Source organism: Mastigoproctus giganteus, chromosome 5 (assembly GCF_048544385.1).
Source record: "Mastigoproctus giganteus isolate SK-2022 chromosome 5, ASM4854438v1, whole genome shotgun sequence".
Lineage (NCBI taxonomy): Eukaryota > Metazoa > Arthropoda > Arachnida > Uropygi > Thelyphonidae > Mastigoproctus > Mastigoproctus giganteus.
This window is the reverse complement of record NC_143579.1, coordinates 103525298-103546078: the sequence shown is the minus strand read 5'-3', so window position 1 is coordinate 103546078 and position 20781 is coordinate 103525298. Positions and strand designations below refer to the sequence as shown.

The 20781-nt window shown below is 37.1% G+C and overlaps 1 protein-coding gene across 2 annotated transcripts in view; it reads left to right on the top strand.

Annotated features, from left to right (window-relative positions):
* Positions 1-20781, top strand: part of LOC150085600 (organic cation transporter protein-like) — a 440672-nt gene that overhangs the window by 164616 nt on the left and 255275 nt on the right. The window lies entirely within an intron of this gene.

The following is a 20781-nucleotide window of genomic DNA, read 5'->3' as shown; positions in this document are numbered from 1 at the left end:
TGATTTCGTTTGAAACTTCAAATGCAATTGTTGAAAAGCCTCAACATCTTGAAAAACCTCAACATTTTGACTTCAGTTTTCTGATTTCATTTGAAACTTCAAATGCAATTGTTGAAAAGCCTCAACATCTTGACAGACTGGGTCCTTACAGACCCAGCTGTTCAAGATGCTGAGGTTTTTACAATTGCTAGTAATATCACTCTGCTATTTACCATCTAGAATACTAGATAACAGTCCTAAGTAGCAGGGGTGGCTCGTTGGTAGGCACTGCAGCACCCCCAGCTTTTAAATATAAATATACAGTCAACAGAGTTATATGAAATTTTCTGAAGAACAATGCAATGGAATAAATATTTTTATTAACAGGTCCAGCGTATAGTACACTCATCCTCTATTTCCAATAATCATTTCAATAATAAACGAATAAAAACACAAAATCGTTTTCAATTTTGAAGTTTAACTGTGTATGCTACACAGTTCCACATTTTGGCCCCAGTGGTTGAGTCAATGACTAGTTGGCAGGTTGCCAGTACGCATTTTTCAGAGGTGATAAAATGAATAAAAGGAACTGTGGAGCTAGAAGTGCTGATTTGAACAGTACACCAAACTTGAATGAAAAAGATACTAATTTATTTTCAACAAATAAAAACAGAAGAATGGATTTTATTTTTAAATAAAATTTCGAGATTATCCAAGTCTGTTAATACTAAGTGTTCAGTTAATGTTTTGTAGTATTTTTAACTTGCTTATTATTATTATCATCTGCGTCTATATGTCTTATAACCACGGCAATTTAATGTAACTTTAAGAAGCAGCACCCCCCATACATCAGAGTCACATCTGCTACTGCTAAGTAGACACCTGATGCTCTTGGTCTTTTTCTCACAACCAACCCTTCAAAGTACATGGTTAGTGTTAGCGGTACTCTAGGCATCTCATATCACAACTTGGAGATAGTCTTTTCTCCAATGGTGTTTCTCCCCCCCCCCTCTCTCTTTCACATGATTGTTCTTAGCATCATGTTATTTGGCATTACAAAAATGTGAATATGAATTAGTATGATTTGCTAGTTTTCCTGTTTTTCATTTCCTTGGTTGGATTATTGTTATAACTATTCTGATCTCAATTTCTCAATTCTATCGTGTCAGTAAAATTACTCATCTAGGGATAAAATTCTTTATTCCACATCAACCTTAAACTTTCATCATTTACATAAACTTGGTTTTTTCAATAAATATACTAAAGCTGTTCAAGATAAGAACGTTGCATATCACAATTAGCTTTCATTCAAACCCCCAGCTATGCTGCCTGCAATATAAAGTTTTCAACAATTGTCAAACAGTTATTAATCAATCCAGACTTGATTGATATATTACACTGAGTAGGATGTAATATATGGATATAAACCGCTACCTATTATATCCATATATTACATCCTACTCAATGTCTTCTATGCTCCTCAATACAAGGATGTTAGAAGGATTCTGAACAATCCTGATGCTGAGAAAACTTCAGGTCCTGATGGTATTTTTCCACTTTTTCTTAAAACCTGTGCACTTGAGCTTGTTTCTGTTTTGTGTCACTTTTTATGCTTTTTTATTTCACCTGGTGTTTTTTTTTTTCTCCTTGGAAATTTTCTCATATTCTTCAAGTTCTTAAGAAGGGTGACAAATTCCTACATCCACTTATTGTTCTATTACACTTACTTCTATTCTTTCCAGAGAAATCCGTCAACCACCAATTCTTAAACTTTGAAACCATCTCATAAATGATTGCTAATACGGATATCATTGGCTTATGTTACCCATCTTTTTTGGACAAGTTTAATGGAGAAGTTTGCAGTTGCTCTTGATATTTTAAAGGTTTTGATCAAATTTTGCATAAAGGTCTTCTAAACAAACTTCCTTCTTATGGACTGCCGACTATTTTTTTGTAATTGGGTATCAGATTTCCCACTGACTGTTCATTATGAGTGCTGGTAGATGGCTATCTGTATTCTTACTTCTCCACTAATGTTGGTGTTTCCCAAGTTTTGGTTATTTCTCCTACTCTTTCCTTATTGTATATTAATTATCTTTTTCCATTAATTATCTTTTGAAGATTATATCACATTGCATTCCACTTTCCAGTTTGTGGCGCCTCCGTAGCCAGGTGGGAAGGAGCAGCAGTGCGTAGCACACGCTTCTTGATTAGACCGGGGTTCGAGCCCGTCACCACCAAATACGGAGGATGCGGAAAGGTCAGGGAATGACCACTGCATATCCCGGAGCAATATGGCCTTAGTTGCTAATGCTCCTAAAAACCAAACAACAACAACTTTCCACTTTGTGAAACCTTGTCTGCACAAACAGCTTAAATGTCTTGAATATCCACCAACAATTCCTTCAGTGCCAATCTACAGGTAATTCTTCAGTGTGGCCAAGGAAACTTAGTTAATTTAAATCCTTCTAAAATGCAGTCCTGTCTTATTTCTCACAAAAAAAGAATATGCTGTTCCTACACTCATCTTCAATTATATTATTCTGGTTTCTAGACAAGATCACGTATCGCTGTTAGGAATGGCCCTAATACTTCCACAAATAACTTTTTGGCGTGTTTACTAATGCAAGCATTGTTTTGATTGAAATGTGCATATTTTTTCATATTAATACAATAAGCTATAATTAATTGGAAATTGAAGTTGGAAAATCCTCGAGTTATTGAAAATTCAGTTTACTGAAATATACTGCTTTTCTAATAAAAATAAGTTATTCAACATTGTAAAAATTTAGTAGCCTCAGAGATATAATGTTTTATCATTAAAAATTTTAATTAAAATTTAAAAAATATATATTTTATAACTTCAAAACTGTATTAAAAAAAGTAAATTTAGACCCGTACGTTCACTCTATATAAAATATTCAGTAAAATGAGTAACGTGTATTTTCTTAATCAGTTTCCTTTCAACAGTGTCCTTGTGCCCTAATTCTGAAAAATTATTTATTGTTGTAGTTGGAAGAATTTCAAATCTGTTCAGTTCACATCTATCTCTGAAAGTGATGTATTGAACAGATATAACTATAAGGCACATTAACTCATCCTTTTACATCCTCGTAAATGTGGTATCATTATCATTTTCTATTTTATTCTTTTGTTCTTCTTAGGTTTGTGTGTGGAGAAACTATCTCTGTATCAGTCAGTTAAATAAAGTCTCATTTTAATATTGCAACATATATGAAAATAAATGTTGCAATATTTCTTGTTTGGGCAGAAATGACAACATTCCAGCTATCACTGCAAAATTACATTCTCCTCACGTTCTGCAATAGAGCTTGTTACTGGAAATCTCACTAATCTGAAACATTTTGCAATTGTGTTTCCAAAAGTAAAGCATAGCACAGTTAACGGTGCTATGCTTTGCTTTTGGTTCTCATAGACAACTTTATTACAAGAGCATTCCCATCCACTATGCCCTAGATACATTTCTGTATAACTTGCTCACAGTATGTATATATATTTTTATTCTGAATAATTCCTTGATCTAAGAGCTGAAGCTGTTATGTGGAGTTTTGTGGCAAGAATTTAACTGAAATTGACCAATCCTTACAATTTTTAACAATTTGTATAGGAAAGCTTTTTTACACTAGAAAAAAAGAACAATTCTTCAGATATTTGTGAACATATGAGAGAGAGAGAGAGAGAGAGAGAGAGAGAGAGGGAGAGAGAGAGAGGGAGAGAGAGAGAGAGAGAGAGAGAGAGAGAGAGAGAGAGAGAGAGAGAGTGTGAGTGAGTAGTTTCTGTTTCATCTATGTGTCATCAATAAGGAGAGTTAACTGTTAATATGCTTACTGCCACAAGAAATGCATTTCAAAGTTATTGCTTTATCAGACAAACACTAGTAAAAAATAAATAAATAAATAAAACTTTTTATCTGTGTTGAATACAGCATTAGTTTTGTAATGATCCTGGGTGTCAAGAGATTTGTGACTAAGTGATATCTGTACCTCAACTGCAGTTCTCTACAAGAGATTATATTAGTTCTTTTCATTCTGCATTCATTTAATTTAGTATTAGTTGTATGGTGCAAGGAAGCATTGGACTTTTGCTTCACTGTGCGAAAAATAAAAAATTAATAAACCACCTGCTTGACTCCCTTCTTACTTAGGTATTCACAGAATTTCCCCAAGCTGCTAGCCTCGACCACCCATGGAGGCAGCTTATTGCAATCACTAACAACTCACTGGATAAAAGAAAAATTCCAGCAGTGTGTAGTCTAAATCTATCCCCCCCATAATTTGAATTTATAGCTCCATGTTCTGGAATCATTTCTACAGTAAAATTTTCGCCCTTCATTTTACTTTCACCTCTCAGAGACTTGTGCACTTCAGTCAAATCTCCTCTAATAAGGGAGCGCCTCCGTAGCCAGGTGGGAAGGAGCAACAGTGCGTAGCACACGCTTCTTGATTAGACCGGGGTTTGAGCCTGTCACCACCAAATACGGAGGATGTGGAAAGGTCAGGGAATGACCACCGCATATCCCGGAGCAATATGGCCTTAGTTGCTAATGCTCCTAAAAACCAAACAACAACAACCTCTAATAAGGTGTGTAGTTTCCAATCTCTGCATCCCACATATTCAAAGTCTTTTTTCTTATATATATAGGTGCCCTTTTGCTGATCTTACCAGATGTGTTGCCCATCTATGGACCCTGTTCAACAAACTCCTTTTGTACAGTTCCCACATCTGGATGCAGTGTTCCAAGTGTAGTCTCACACTTGCCTTATAAAGTAGTAATAGTATGACCTCCTATCTCTTCAAGCAAATGTTCGATAAATCATTGATAGCATACCCTGGGCCCTTCTGGCCAAATCTCTTTCTTCCTCTACTGTTTTCAGTTCAACCCTACCAAGTGAGTAATTTATTTTGGGGTTGCTGTTTCCCAAGTGTAAAACCTTGAATTTTGCTGCATTAAAAGGTAACTGACATATTTCTGACCATCTATGAAGTCTAAGTCATTCTGAAGAAGCTGTGTTGACACATCATTAACAACTCTATTGCTCTTGATATCATCTGCAAATTTTGCTGTAACACCTTCTATCCCTTCACCAATATTATTTATAAAAATCAAAAACAAGTGTGGGCCCATTATCAATTCTTGGTGAACCCCTACTTCTTATGTTGGCCAAATAGAAAAAATAACTTAATCACAACCGTCCTACCCCCTGCCCTGCAGCCATCTGGAAATCAATCAGAGGATTTTTCTGGGATTTCAACATGTTCCAGCATATAGAGTAACTTCATATGTGAAAAATTGGAATCACCAGTAATAAGACATTCACATTTGCTTGCCAATTCCATTTGCATGTAGTGGCTCTCATCACAATCTTCTGATCTGTAGATTACATCTACTTTCATTATACCTTTGCTTCTAACAAACTCACACCACAAGGGTTCTGTACTAGCATGCATGACTTCTGAACCTGGAACAGCTTTTTGTGTTCAGGCTACTTTTGTTAAGAAGCATGACACCACCTTCCCTTCTATATTCCCTATTCTCTCTAAATACATTGCATGAACCATAGTGAAACCCATCATCCTGAATTTTTGGATAGAGTAGGGCTGCACTGTAATTCTGCACCAAGGTATTCAAAAAATCCCCCCCCCAAAAATTGTGTGTGTATTGATAGGTTATACCTGGAGAGAAAGGAACTGAATGAACTAGTCAATAAGAGATTAAAAATGAATTTGATAGTATGAACCTATGAAGCCTGAGTGGCCTAATATCGGAGATCTACCTTTCAATGATTGAACATACACATTTGATGCCTTTTCTACCCTGTATAAGTATAAGGAGGTATTTAGACGATGTTCTAGTCATTACTGATAGTAGCACTATCCAAGACATTTTACATTTGTTTAATAATATTCATTCTAGATTTAAATTTACATTGGAGAGGGAGAGTACAGGGTTTTAATGATACTAATGACAGTATGCTGCTGCAACAGGATCTAGAAAAGTTGAGCAGATGGGCTGAGAGGTGGCAAATGAAGTTTAACCTTGACAAATGTAAAGTACTACATATGGGAAACAGTAACCCCAGAGTAACATATCAACACTGTGGTATTACACTGACAGTGGTAGAGAATGAAAAGGACCTGGGGATAATTTTGCAGGCAGATATGAATTTTTCTGAGCAGTTTAGATGGTCTGCAAGAGTAGTTCATGGTGTCTTGTCAGTGATACAGGAATTTTTCTAGCAGGGATAAGGAGGTGATTATCCCCTTGTATAAGGCAATGGTCAGGCCACACCTTGAGTACTGTATACAGGTCTGGAGGCCTCATTTTAAGAAGGATATAGAGCTTTTGGAACAAGTACAGAGAAGGGCAATAAGATTAGTGAATGGAACAAAGGGTTGCTCTTACGAAGAAAGGCTTAAGTTTTGCAAATTACAGTGTCTAGGCAGAGACTAGGCACCTGCGAGATGATCTGATTGAGGTGTATAAAGCTTTGAATGGTTTAAGCATGCTCAATGCTGATGGGATTCTTTCTCTTGCTCAGAATAATTGCCCGAGAGGGCATAAATTTAAATTGAGGAAAGACGGTTGTAGGATAGATGTGCGGAAGTTTCCCTTTAGCCAGCAGGTGGTTGATTGCTGGAACAAACTTCCATCGTCGTTGTAAAAGTTGATAGCTTAAATAGATTCAAGGCAGAACTTGACAAACATTTGGAGTGAGTGAATGGGTGAAATAAAGGTTTTTTTTTTTTTTTTTTTTGGCTGATGCTATATAAGCTTGCTTTCTTGCATCATGTGCCTTTGCTAATGCTAATACGGATACTAAGTCATTAAATTTTCTGAATTTTGCGCTTACTCGGGACACGAATGATTTGGTAGTTGTTGGTGCATCGGCTTCTGTGGCCATATTGCACCTCCCAAGGTTTTTGCAGTACTTTGATCCAAGCCCGAGGCGGGAATCGAACCCGCGACCTTTGGGTTGCCGGGTAGGTACTTTACCCACTCGGCTAGCCCGGTCTGCAAGGACACGAATGAAATCCGATTTAACATGTATCGTAAACTTGCAAACACTGGTATGCTTCTGCATTATTACAGCTATCACACTTTCACCTACAAAAGAGCAATTCATCATCATCAGCCATTTTCAATCCACTGCAGGATGAAGGCCTCTCCAGCAACTTTCCAGTTCCCTCTGTTTTGTGCAATGGCCATCCATTTAATACCCACAAACTCATGAATTTCATCTATCCATCTCCGCCTATGTCTTCCAGGTTTTCTTCTAGCTCCTCTTGGATACCATTCTGTTATTTTCTTAGTCCATCTGTCATCTTGTCTTCACACTATGTGCCCTGCACAAGACCATTTTAGTTCTTTAGTTTTGATAAGAATGTCATTTTACTTGAGTTTGCTGTGTTTCTCTTCTTATCTAACAGTCTTATTCTCAATATGATACATTCCATTCATCGCTGTGTCATTCTCAGCTTCTATTCCATTCTTTTGGTGAATGCCCAAGTTTTACTTCCATAAGTCATGGTGGGGAGTAAACATTGGTTCATTATTTTACGTTTCAGACAAATTGGGATATTGCTCCTCAGTATGTCACTATATTTCCTGAATGCTATCCATCCAAAATTTATTCTTCTCTTGACTACCAGCCATTTATCATTATTACAGTCAATGACTTGTCCCAGATAAGTATATGACTCCACTTTTTCAATTACTGCTCCTTCAATCATTATATCCCTTTCTGTGGCATACTTGTTAATCATTACTTTTGTTTTAGCCATATTCATCTTTAGTCCAAAATCCTTACTAACTCTGCTTAACTGACTAAGATTTTCCTCCAATTCTTTGGGATCGTGGCTTATGACCACATGTCATCTGCAAATCATAAATGGTTTAGGATTTATGATTTGCAGAATCATAAATCCTAAACCATTTGTGATTTGCATTTTCAGAAGATTAGACTGCCACCAGTCTAATCTTCTGAAAGCTTCCTCAAGGGCAGCTGTAAACAACTTCAGAGATATTGTGTCTCCTTGTTGAACTTCTTTCTCAATTTTAAATTTTCTACTGTCTTTGTCTAGTCTAATAAAGGAGGTAGCGTTCTCATGTATTTTCTTCAAAATCATAATATATGGGGTATCTATGCCTTGTCTTTCCAGTTCCTGAAACTTTGCCTTAGGCTGTATGGAATCAAATACCTTTTCATAATCCACAAATGCCAGGCATAATGGTGTTTTATATTCATTTGCTTTCTCCATTAGCTCTGATATTATGTGAAGGTGTTCCATAGTTGAGAATCCTGTCCTAAAGCCAGTTTGCTCTTTCAGTTGATTCTCATCCAGTATTCTTTCTAATCTGTTAGTAATGACCCTTGTGAACAACTTTTAAATGTGGGATAACAAGCTGATTGGTCTAACTAAAAAATGAATAGCAAATGCTTAGAAAACGGTACTCGCCTTGTATAAATCTGCAATAAATTTTGAAGAGAGAAGACCGGAGGTGCCGTTGGCACCATCGGTCTTCTCTCTTTTTTTCATTTACGTCTTTTAACCTCTTTATGATAACCAAGGATTGTGATCTGCATTTCTACTTCCTTGCGCTCATTTTAAAATCTGTTTAAAATATTTTCACCCTATTCCCCCGCCTTAGTTCTTTTTAATGCTTCTTCCAACCTAAATTTAGCCACCATCTACCAAATATTTATTAAAGATTTATACAAGGTGAGTACCGTTTTCTAAGCATTTGTTTTCATTTTTTAGTCATATTTATCACGGTATTATAAGATTACTATAATTTCGCTGATTGTTCTGTAATTTCCAATTTCTGATTTATCTCCTTTCTTATGCAGCAAAACTATGTTTGTATTATTCCACCCTTTAGGCATCACACCTTTTCTAATGCATTTTGTGAAGAGTCTTGCCAGTTTTTGTGTCATGTCTCTTCCTCCCAATTTTAACAACTTTACAGTAACTTCACCTTCCCCCTGTGGCTTCTGATTCTTCATTTTCGTCAATGTACGTTCTACCTCATCATCCGGTATATCGTATGTGGTACTAACTTTTTTCTTTTTTATGTAAATCCCAAACACAAGAGGTATTAGAACCTATAGTACTTAGTACAGTGCTTGGGTTGGAGGTTGAGAAAACGAAAGAAGATATTTGTTGACATTGGACTTGAACGAATAAACGAGGAAGATGAAAAGTTGGTTCTGTGAGTTTGAAGTTGGACAGTAAATGAATGTTGGCTGGTGGCGGCACGTGTTCGGACTGTTTTGAAAGAGCGAACGGGAATTATTAAAGAAGCCAATTCAGAAGAACAGTGCCTATGGAAATATCTGTAGAAGAGGCATGCAGTAGAAACAGTATGTCTATGAGACAGCGAGTGGAGAGACTCTGTTAGAGATGAATCATTAATTAACCTAACTGCCCTCTTCTGAACAGAATCAAGAAGCCTGAGAGAAGTTTTGGGGGAACCACCCCCAGATGTGGGAACAGTATTCCATAGTAGGGTGGATTTGCAATCTGTACAGAGTGAACAGCTGTTTGGAAGAAAAGTAACGCCATGAGCGAAAGAGAAAACCAAGTTTTTTAGATGCAGAGGAAGCAATATTTGTAATGTGCTTGTGCCAAGAGAGATTAGAAGTAAGGGTAATCCCCAAAAGAGATATATCATTTTGCCTAGAAATCGGAGTGTCACTAAAGATAAGCATAGGAGCAGAAGAATCCTTTTTGTGAGATATAAGACAAGACTGAGTTTTAGAAGGGTTGAAATCAACTAAGTTGTCTTTGCCCCACTGGAGAATTACCTGGAGATCGGCATTTAAGGAATATTGGTAGCAAATATTCGAGAAGTTGACACTGATTGAGCAGGGCAAGGTTTCTCAAAATGGAAAGTGGAATGCAATGTGCTATCCTCGGAAAAACTATGGATAGGATTTCCATTCAATGGAAGAAGGTCATTAATATACAAGAGGAAAAGAGTGGGGGAAAGAACTGAACCGTGGGAGACACCGGCATTAGTGGAGAAGTTAGAAGACAGAGAGACATCTACCATCACCTTCAGTGAGTGAGCAAAGAGAAAACTGGATAACCAATTACAAAAAACAGTTGGTAGACCCATAAGATGGAAGCTTGTTTAGAAGACCTTTATGTCAAACACGTTCGAAAGCAGTTGAGAAGTCAAGAGCAACTGCTTATGTTTCACCGAACTTTTCCATTGAATTCGATATAAATGGGTAACATAAGCCAGAATATCACCAGTAGATTGACACTGACGGAATCCATACTTGTGATCTTTGATCAGACGGAAGGTTTCTAGGTAGTTTGAGTTGGCGGTTAATTGATTTCTCCATTACTTTAGAAAGAGTAGAAGTAATTGCAATGGGATGATAATTAAATGGGAGGGATTTGTCACCCTTTTTAGCAATTGGCTGGATATGAGCAAAGAGCAAATTTCCAAGAAGGAAAAACACCTTTGGAAGAAGAAAGTGAAAAAGATGGCAAAGAACAGGAGTAAGTTCAGGAGCACAGGTTTTGAAGACAAGTGGAGAAATATCATCGGGACCTGGAACTTTCTTAGCATCAAGATTCGTCAAAACCTTCTGACATCCTTTTGACGGAAGCCCACAGGAGGCATTGAATGGAGCCTATTGGGAATGGTGGGTGGTGTTTTACCGAGATCATTAATACATGAGTTGGAAGGAAAATAGAATGCTAGCAGGTCAGCTTTATCCTTGGCTGAAGTGACAGCAGAACCATCTGGTTTTGACAGAGGTGGGAGCAGAGATGGGCAAAGTTGCGGCCAATAGCTTTGGCAAGAGACCAAAATGCTTGACTACCATTAGGACAAGAATTAAATTTTCTACTCTTAGCCTGTTCAAAATCTAGTTTCGATTAATAGCTTTTCACAATTTTTGCAAGCTTTGGTGTAAGCAGAAAATGAAACTGAAGAATTAGAAACAAGCCAATTTCGATATGCAACATTCTTCTCTTGAACAGCCTTAGCACATTTATTGGAAAACCAAGGTTTAAAGGATGAGATTTTAAAGTGGTGTGTGGAATAAAGGATTCCATTCCTACCAGAATAATTTCACTGACATGATCTGCGAAAAGGTTGACATTAGAAGTTTTGAAACAGTAATCCGGCCAAGGAAAAAGAAGGTAAGAAATCTCGCAGGTCATCCCATTTTGCATTCTCGTAATGCCAAACAACAAGAGGTTGGAAATAGCCATGAGATAAAGGCTCCATTGGAGAAGAGACAATCACCAAGTTGTGATCTGAGGTGCCTAAAGGACCTCTCACTTCAACCTTGTACTTAGAAGGGTTGTTTGTGAGAAAAATATCAAGCATATTGGCTGTATGATTAGGATTGTCCGGTATTCTTGTAGGTAAATGAACAATCTGTGCAAGGTCATTAGTAATTGCAAAAGCCTCAGTATCTCAACCAGCTGGGTCGGTGTGACTAGAAAACGGAAGCCAGCTGGAGTTGTGAACATTAAAATCAGCAAGGAAAATTACCTCACTGTTAGGAAAGTTGGGCTGCGGAAAGTCAAGTTGCAAAGAGAGGAAGTCAAAGAGCTCCAAGTGATTAGTGGAGTTGGGAGAACAGTAGAGAAAACAGATGAATTTGACAAAATGAGGTAGTGAGATTTTAAGCCAGAGAAGATCGAAAAGAGGAGATTCAAAATTACCAAGTCTCTCACCGGGAATATCGGAATGGATATGTGCACTGTCAGAAAAAGTATGTGGGTTTGGCAGAATGCAAGTGGGAATGGACATCGTTGAGATTAGAATTGCGACCACATATATTTGTGAAATGAATTAGGAAGTGTTTGAGATCTTTTCACAGATAAGCTTATTCTATTAGTTTGGCAATTGATGATGCATTCAATAGTAAAAAAAAGTGGGTCGGACATGCTGTATGAAGTAACAAAATTTTTGGATGTGGCGTACACACGGTAAGAATATACCAGATCCTTGACATAACGTGACCTCGACAGCACCCCCCCCCCCATACACACTACTCGGACTCCCTCCAGTCACTATCTGGCAGAGTACTAGTACACCAGACCAGCTAGCAATATTATACACTAGCTGGTCTGGTGTACTAACTAGCAGCCAGCCTGTGAACACTGTTTTAGAGCTGTACCCTTGAAATGTAAGGAAGATTGGATCTCTCCACGATGGTCATCATAACCTCAAAAGTCATTAATCATACTGAATGATGGAAGAGATGCAGAAGGGTTGACCGGAACTTAGCTCTGGAGACTAAACATGGGTTCCACCACTTTACACCTCCAATAAGCAAGGTGGTGGTGGTATTGCACTGGTTGATGAGAGTCATCTACCACCTAGTACTGCCTGGTATCACAGAGGGACAGCATTCCTCCATATGGTGTGGGCACCACACCTCGACCCCTGCTTACGTTGGCTCACACCTGGGTGGTCTCCCATCGTATGCATGGGGGTTATACCCATGATTACTAAGAGTGAAGGTGCAAGCAGAGGCCTTGGTTGTTACGGACTGTCCAGACTTCGCTAAAAGTGGGTCAACTTGACGAGTGTTACCCGAATATCAGTTCCATCAGTATTTTAGACTCCAAGGTAGCAAGTACAGCTTGTGTGGCATATCTGAGAGAATGTCTGTGACAACCTCAAGGACTATTTGAGATCTATCTTCCCCACTGCTGGCATCATTCCCTCACTCCTTGTATAATTTGAATTCTGCTATTTGAATATTGATTGAAGATTGATTACCTTAATCAATTTCTCAATGCTTGTAATATTCAACAACGGAATCTGCTTTGAGCTCAGAAATACAAATATTAACCAGCAGATTCTTAAACAGGGGTTACCCACTTTCTACAATAGACAGAATTAGGGTACAAGCTCTAAGGATAGAATACAAAAAAATACACCAACCAACAATAGTAATATCAAAAAATACTTTATTTCTGTCCCAAATGTTGAACAGTGGCATAAACAACTTAACGGATTATTTAAAGATACTGAATTTAGCCAGGCTGATACGGAAATTACACACTATACTGAACAATCACTCAGTCCTTTCCTCATTCGCAAATAATTTACCTAGTATACAACATTTCTTGTTGTGATTGCGACTTGTGTTATCGGGGTTCCATGTGGTTTCCTTTGAGTTTTCGTGTTAATCAACACGCGGCCTCAGTTCGTGTTTCTTGCTCATCAGCGTCAGAATTAGCCTTTCGTGCCGTTAATGAAAAACATTCTTTTTTATTTAACGAGGCCAAAATACAATTTTTTTTAGAGCTAGGTTTCTGAACATGGGTTCTGTGAGAAATCGTGACTGAAAAAAAAAAAAAATATATATATATATATATATATACATGTGTATATAGTTTTTTTGAACTTCACATGCTGCACAATGCTAGCGATGGACAGTGACTGAGCAGCCCGGTCAGCAATTTCGTTAGAGGTCTTTCAGCCCTGTATGGCAGTGCACAGTAGGACTGTGTTCATTTGGTTGAGTCCATTCTCAGTTTTTGACTCGAGATACTGGAGGCTATTGATATTTGGTGAACACTATTGCACGGACAGGAGGATGGTAGGCTGATGACGTCAGCCTCTCCAGCCTGAATTACCTGAATATAAATGTTGCAAATCATGAATTGTGTAGGTTAGAAGTGAATTGTATTGTGAAGTTTTCGTATTTTTTGCAATTTTCTTGTTTAGTTATTTATTATGCCCTTCTGTTTTATATTTTATTATCGTTTGTGTTTTACAAACATGTCTTACAAACATATTAAAGATGATCCAATATGGTGGTTTTTGAAGATGAGGTGTGAGAGAGAAGAGGAGCATTCTTGGCCTAGGCCTACGGATAGTTCTTATAAGGTTAGTGTTGAAGAAACAATCTCAGTCACTTCACTGCACTAGTGCAACAAGGGACACAAAAAAATTCCGTCTTTACAATGAAAGCTACTTATCAATGGGTTTTACATCGGCTGGTAATCAAAGTTGCCCTCTTCCATTGTGCATTGTCTGTGGCAAACAACTTACAAATGCAGCAATGGCTCCAGCAAAATTGAAAAGATACTTAACTACAATTCGCAGCCATTTTACAAGTAAAGGTGCTGATTATTTTAAATGGCTATTGGAATCTCAAAACAAACAGTAAAGCTTTTGTTAAAAAATTTTACTTTCAGTGAAAAGGCTCAGGAAGCAAGTTATTTAGTAGCAGAACTTATTGCCCAGAAAAGGAAAAGTCACACAGTTGGTGAGAACCTAATACTGCCAGCATTTAAAGTTATAGTGAGTAAAATGCTAGGACAAGATGCAGTACGAGAAATTGAAAAGGTTCCACTCTCAAACAGTATGATAAGTCGACGTATTAATGACATATCACATGATGCTGAAGAGGTTTTGTGTAATAAATTGAAAAACAACAATTTCTCTATCCAGGTTTGCGAGTCAAGAGATTTCACCAATAAATGTCATGCTGTAGCATTTGTGAGATTTGTAAATAATGGTGAAATTCAAGAAAACTTTTTCTGCTGCAAAGAGCCGTCCAAAAAAAGCAAAGGCCAAGATATATTTAACGTTTTGTCTTCATATCTGGAAACAAAAGGTCTGTCTTGGAGGAACTGTGTTGGCATCTCTACTGATAGTGTTCCATCAATGGTTGGCTCCACAAGAGGTTTCGCCTCTCTTGTAAATAAAGAAAATCCTGACCTTGTCACAACACATTGCTTTCTTCACAGAGAGGTGCTGATGTCAAAAACTCTTGTAGATGAAATGAAAAACATACTATATGATGCTACAGAAATGGTTAACTTTATTAAACAAAGACCAATTCACTTGAAAATTTTTAAAAAACTGTTTGAAAACCTGGACAAAGAGCACATAAATCTCCTGCTATATACAGAAATCTGGTGGCTTAGCAGAGGAAGAGTGTTCAACAGAGTGTTTGAGCTGAAAGGTGAATTGCAGGAGTACTTTCAAGAAAATAGTCCATATTTTGCTGAGTGCTTTCAAGATGAAGAATGGCTGCGGAAACTTACCTACTCAGCAGACATTTTTCATCCCATGAACCAGTTGAACAAGTCTCTGCCAGGCCCTAAAGAAAATGTTTTTACTTCAAGTGTAAAGATTCTTGGATTTCAAAGGAAATTGAATTTGGAAAAATCATGTTGCAAAAGGAACTCCTGAAATGTTTCCACTGCTGCTTAGACTTGAGAGTGAGAAAGGATATCAGCAAATCTCAAGTCATATTGAAAACCACCTGAAAGAACTGTAGAACAATATTGAACAGTATTTTCCCTCTCTTTAAACACAAGCGTATGACTGGGTGAAGGATCCTTTCTCTGAATCTTCTGCTCAGCCTGAGAACTTGACTTTGAGAGAAGAGGAAGAACTTTGAGCTGCAGTCTGATTGTACACTCAAGATGAGATTTATTGATATATCCCTAGACAAGTTCTGGATTTCTTTGAAAGAATTGTATCCTGCCATTCATATGAAAACAACAATCATTTATTTGCAGTTTTCAACTTCTTATGTGTGTGAGCAAGCTTTTTCTTGTTTTACAAGCATCAAGAGCAAGGACAGAAATCATCTCATTTTGGTTGAAGATGAAATCCATGTGTGCTTACCTTAAGTTCAACCCAGAATTGAGTATTTGTGAAGCAAAAAATCAAGCACAGGTTTCACATTAAAGAGGTAAATTTCATTCTTTATGTTGTTTCAAAAATAACACTTTTTATGCATATATAGGCTTATAAAATATATCAAGAAACCAACACGGGTATAATAATTTTGTAACTGCTAGGCCTATATTGGAGCCTGACATGTCACTCAGTAAGAAAATGTTTTTCAAAGTCTTGTGTAATATTGTGTCTTAGGCTATTTTTTTATTCATATTTGCTTTGGCTTATGGTTTTAGTAGCTTTATTATTCAACATTGTCAATAAATTTTCATGTTGTAAATAACATTAATTAAAATCAATTTACAGCCTTTATTTAAATTAAATCTACTGAGCCTACTGTTAGAAAAATTAAATCTAATTTAATCTAATTATTTAATGGAAATTTATTTTTTTTTTGCCTTATGAGTTTTTAAAATTTATGAAAAGGAAAGAAAGAGATTAATTTCAAGAAAGATAAGCTTAACTACCTGTTTTTTTTTTTTTTTTTTTTTTCAAGAAAGGTTGGCTAAAAAGTCGTTTTTAGTTTAAATAGGAAAAAAAAACTACACTTGCACACACCATACCTCATTAGCATCTTGTACAGTAATACCCCGAAGTTACGCGATAGGTGGGTCCGACGAAAATCGCTTGAGTCGAATTCGCGTAAGTCGGGGTACAACTTTGCATATAAATACATATAAATTTTGTTTAATTGGGACCAAGGACTTACAAAAACACTAGTTTAAAAGAAAAATATTTAATAAAATTGCAGTTATTTATACATATTAATACAAATTATGTATTAAAAAATAAATGAGTTACGTAAAAAAGTTATTTCGATGTCGATGGCTTCATAAAATCTAACAAATTCGTCTGACGACACAGCGCCTTCTTTTTTTCACACAGAATTTCTTTGTAACAAGCTAATAATTTTTTATTCCTTGCTTTGTAGCTATAACGCGTTCTTCGTTGGAGTCTATGTTTTCTAAAATCTTTAAGCCCTTTTCAATTGAGCTGAGACCTTCTGTCAAGCTTGCAATTGTCATGTGTTTTTCTGGTGGAACTGGGTCCGAAGTGTCGGATAATTTAGTGACGTTTTGCTCACGCATCTCTATGAGCTCATTCATTGTTTAAAAGAAAAATATTTAATAAAATTGCAGTTATTTATACAGTTGGTTATACAATTGCAGATGATATCAACGAGCTGTTTTCCAACAGCTCGTTAATATCATCACCATTGACTTCCAAATCTAATTGCCTGGCAAGATTAACAACTTCTATCATATGAGCAACATGATCAGTTTCTGGCGTTGTTTTAGTCTCGTTTTTGAAAAAAAAATGGACAAAGTTTCTTCCAGACACCATTCAATGTTTTTTTGTGAATTTCATCCCAAGATTCTTCAATGATTCTTACGGCATCCAAAACATTGAATTGTTTCCAAAAGTCTTTAACAGATATCTCACTATTTTGTCTTATAGCTTCATTCAGACGTGCAAACGAATGCCTCGTGTAGCAGGCCTTGAATGTTTTGATGACTCCCTGGTCCATCGGTTGAAGCAAGCTGGTTGTGTTTGGAGGCAAAAACACAACTCTCACACGTTGGTCGAAATTAATTAGGGTGGCGAGAGGGTGACCGGGTGCACTGTTAATAAGAAGGATCAATTTAAATGGAATCTGTTTAGACTTACAATAACGTTCGACTTCGATGACCAAACCAGTCCTCAAAAACAAAAGCTGTCACCCAAGCTTTATGATTTGACTTCCAAATCACTGGTAAGCTAATTTTAGATATATTTTTTAAAACTCTTGGGTTTTTGGAGCGATAAATTAAGAGAGGTTTTAACTTGCAGTCACCAGCTGCATTCCCGCCGACCATCATTGTCAATCGGTCTTTGGAAACCTTAAAGCCTGGAAAGTTTTTTTATTCGTGAAAACGATGTAATTTCCGGCAAAAGTTGAGCACGAATTCGAACGCACACATATAAATATGACAGTTGGAATGCAAATTCTTGTATACGTGTGCAGCTCATGTGGCAGCAAAGTTGAATTTTGTTCATCTTTCGCTCTCACTCTCTGCCATCACACCGTATATCAATAGCATATGAAAAACGACCTTGAAGATAGTGAGCGGCAGTGTTGCCAAATGAAAAAATCAAGAACCGCGTAACTCTGAGTTCGCGTAAGTCGGGGTATTACTGTATAATAGAAATTTGCGATTAGACTTTTAATCCTACTGGGATAAGGTAAAAAAATCAAGTAGGAAATTAAAAAAAAGGAAAAACTGAAGTTTCCTCTACCTACACTACTGACTTGCATTAGATTTGGTATCCTTTGTGGGGAGGGGGAACCACAAAAAGAGTAGGCTAATAAGTTTATCAAAATAAACAGATCCACAGAAAAATATTAATCTCTACTCAAAAGAGCATTAACAATTATTATTGGATTATTATATCTATTACTTGCTTATCACACTAACATAGATATAATAAGATATGAGCTGTAGATATAATAATTTTTATGCAGGGGCACCCGGAGACCTGAAAATTATTTCAAGGGTTCCTCCAGGGTAAAAAGATTGAGAAAGGCTGCTCTAGAGTATTGAGCAAGAATGAAAGTGACGACCTAAGGAAATAAAGACGAAGGTAGCAATGAGTGCACGAGAACAAAAAAGACTATTGAGATTTTTTAAAAGAGATTAAAGAGATCAATATATACAAATCAAAATACCTAAAAGAAAAGTGAAGGATGTTTCACATAAAACCATCTACCGGGCGTGCTCAGCACATGTGCCTTTTTTTTTTTTTTTTTTTTGAGATGGATCCACCACCTTCATCAAGATGTAGCTGTTCACAGTTGAAACAAAAAACATTGGCAAATGCACAAGGGAGCTTGAAATGTAACAGATTATCCCAAGTCATACTTGGCATTTTAACAATCCTGATAGCAATGCTGTGTTAAAGATATTTAAACAGGTGAAAACTGAATTCATATCTCATCTTTCTGCTGAAGCTTTAGAAAATGCTCTTGACAGCCAAGTTCCGATGTCAAGGCTATTGTTACAAACAAAACTTTGATTCAACATTTCTGAAAAGGTGAACAGACATTTCAGCAATGTCTGTAACAGTATACTTCTCAAAGCAGTTACGATCATTTGATGTCTAACAGACAACCTGAACAGAAATTCGTAAACAGAAAAATCCTAGGTAAGTTAATCTTTTGGAAGCATACTGTATCAGTAAACAGTGCTATGGCAGTATTTTAATACTTTGTTTCAATTTCAAGTTTATTTATTTATTTATAATTTTATATTTTTATTTATTTATAAAAAACATCCTGCTGTTTCCAAAATAATCTCCTGTTTTCTTCCTATTTTTTGCACTGAACTCCTGGTTTTTGCAAAAAGAAGTTTTTTTTTTTTTTTTTTGCTGGTTTTGGCCAAAATATCTGTTTTTTCTCCTGCTTACAGTTGCCTGATCTCCAACGTTTTGAAAGTCAGCAGTTGGTTGCCATGTAAACATCATCTACACGGGAACTTTTTTTAAATCTGGCTTATGCACCCTGAGAATTTTGTCTCGCTCACTCGCGCGCACGCACACACACACACAAATTTAAATTTGTGTGTCTTTCAGTGTATTTTGCTTGGAAAAGTTTTGTCTTCTTAATAAGATGTTACTCATTATTCGATACTTATAAGAAGCTACTTCAAATAATGATTTCTTAATATGTTGCCACTGCTTATTTGTTCATTTAAAAAATAATAATAGTATTTATTTATTTATTTATTGTATGGCATGGCTTGTACAGTACACATGGAATCAAATTACATGGCTCAAGAATGATAGATAATTAAGTTTAAAATTAAATTAAATAGAACAAGAATCACAGATGAACATTTAACTTATTTGAATAGTCAGTTGCTGCACGAAGGAAAGAGGCACCTCCGTAGCCAAGTGGGAAGGAGCAGCAGTGCGTTGCACACGCTTCTTGATTAGACCGGGGTTCGAGACCGTCACCACCAAATATGGAGGATGCGGAAAGGTCAGGGAATGACCACCGCATATCCCGGAGCAATATGGCCTTAGTTGCTAATGCTCCTAAAAACCAAATAACAACAGCACGAAGGAAACCCTGGAGCCATCAGGAAGTCTCCAGGGTTTTCTTCGTAGGCTTGCAAGGCACAGTCCTCTATTATTTGATGTTGGATGGTCTGTCTACCGGCTCTGTAGTCACACATTGGGGAAGGAATTTTGCCCCACTTATAGAGAAGGTCTGCACATTTACTGTGGCACGTTCGTGCCCTGTTTAATGCTAGCCATATCCTACGAGGCTGGTCAAAACCAGGTGGTGTTTCAGATACAAGGCATGGTATGACATCGAGGAGGGGAGTTTTGTAGCCACTCTTGCGTGTAGGTATCCAGAGGGTTGAAATTGGCTTTAGCCATCAGGATTGGTGGCTAAAGGTGAATGTTTTAGCCATCAGGATTGGTGGATGTCTGGAACGGAGCCTGTTTATTCCTAGGTCTCAAATGTCAGTGTTTGTTGGTGGTTCAGGATCGTCTATTATTTTTCTGCATTCTCTAATGAGGGCCCATTTTCTTCAGAGGTCTATTGGCGGGATGTGGCTCAAGGTGGGTAGCCAAAAGGTTGGGGTGGACCTGACTGTTCTGGTTATGATGCACATCGTGTTATTTAGTTGTACATCCACCTTTTTATGTGGTTACTGTTAAGCCAAACTGGAGAACAATACACTGCAGCTGCATAGACAAGACCGAGAGCTGACAAGTGTAAGGTCGAGGCAGAGGAGTCTCATGGGGTATCACATAACTTTTGCAGAATGTTATTCCTTGTTTTCAGTTTTGCTGCAGTCCTTATCAAATGTTTGCTGAAAGATAATGTTCTGTCTAGTGTGACACCAAAGTATTTTGGATATTTGTTGTGGTTAAGACGGGCATTCTCAAAGTTCAGCTCTCTAGTTGCCATCTTATTATTGAGATGGAAGCAAGATGCCTCAGTCTTGGCTGTGCTAGTTTGGAGCCTCCACTTGCAAAAGAATTTTCCCAAGGTGGATAGGTCAGTTGTTAAAATCCCTTGTTTTTTTGACTGATTTGTGTCTCATTGC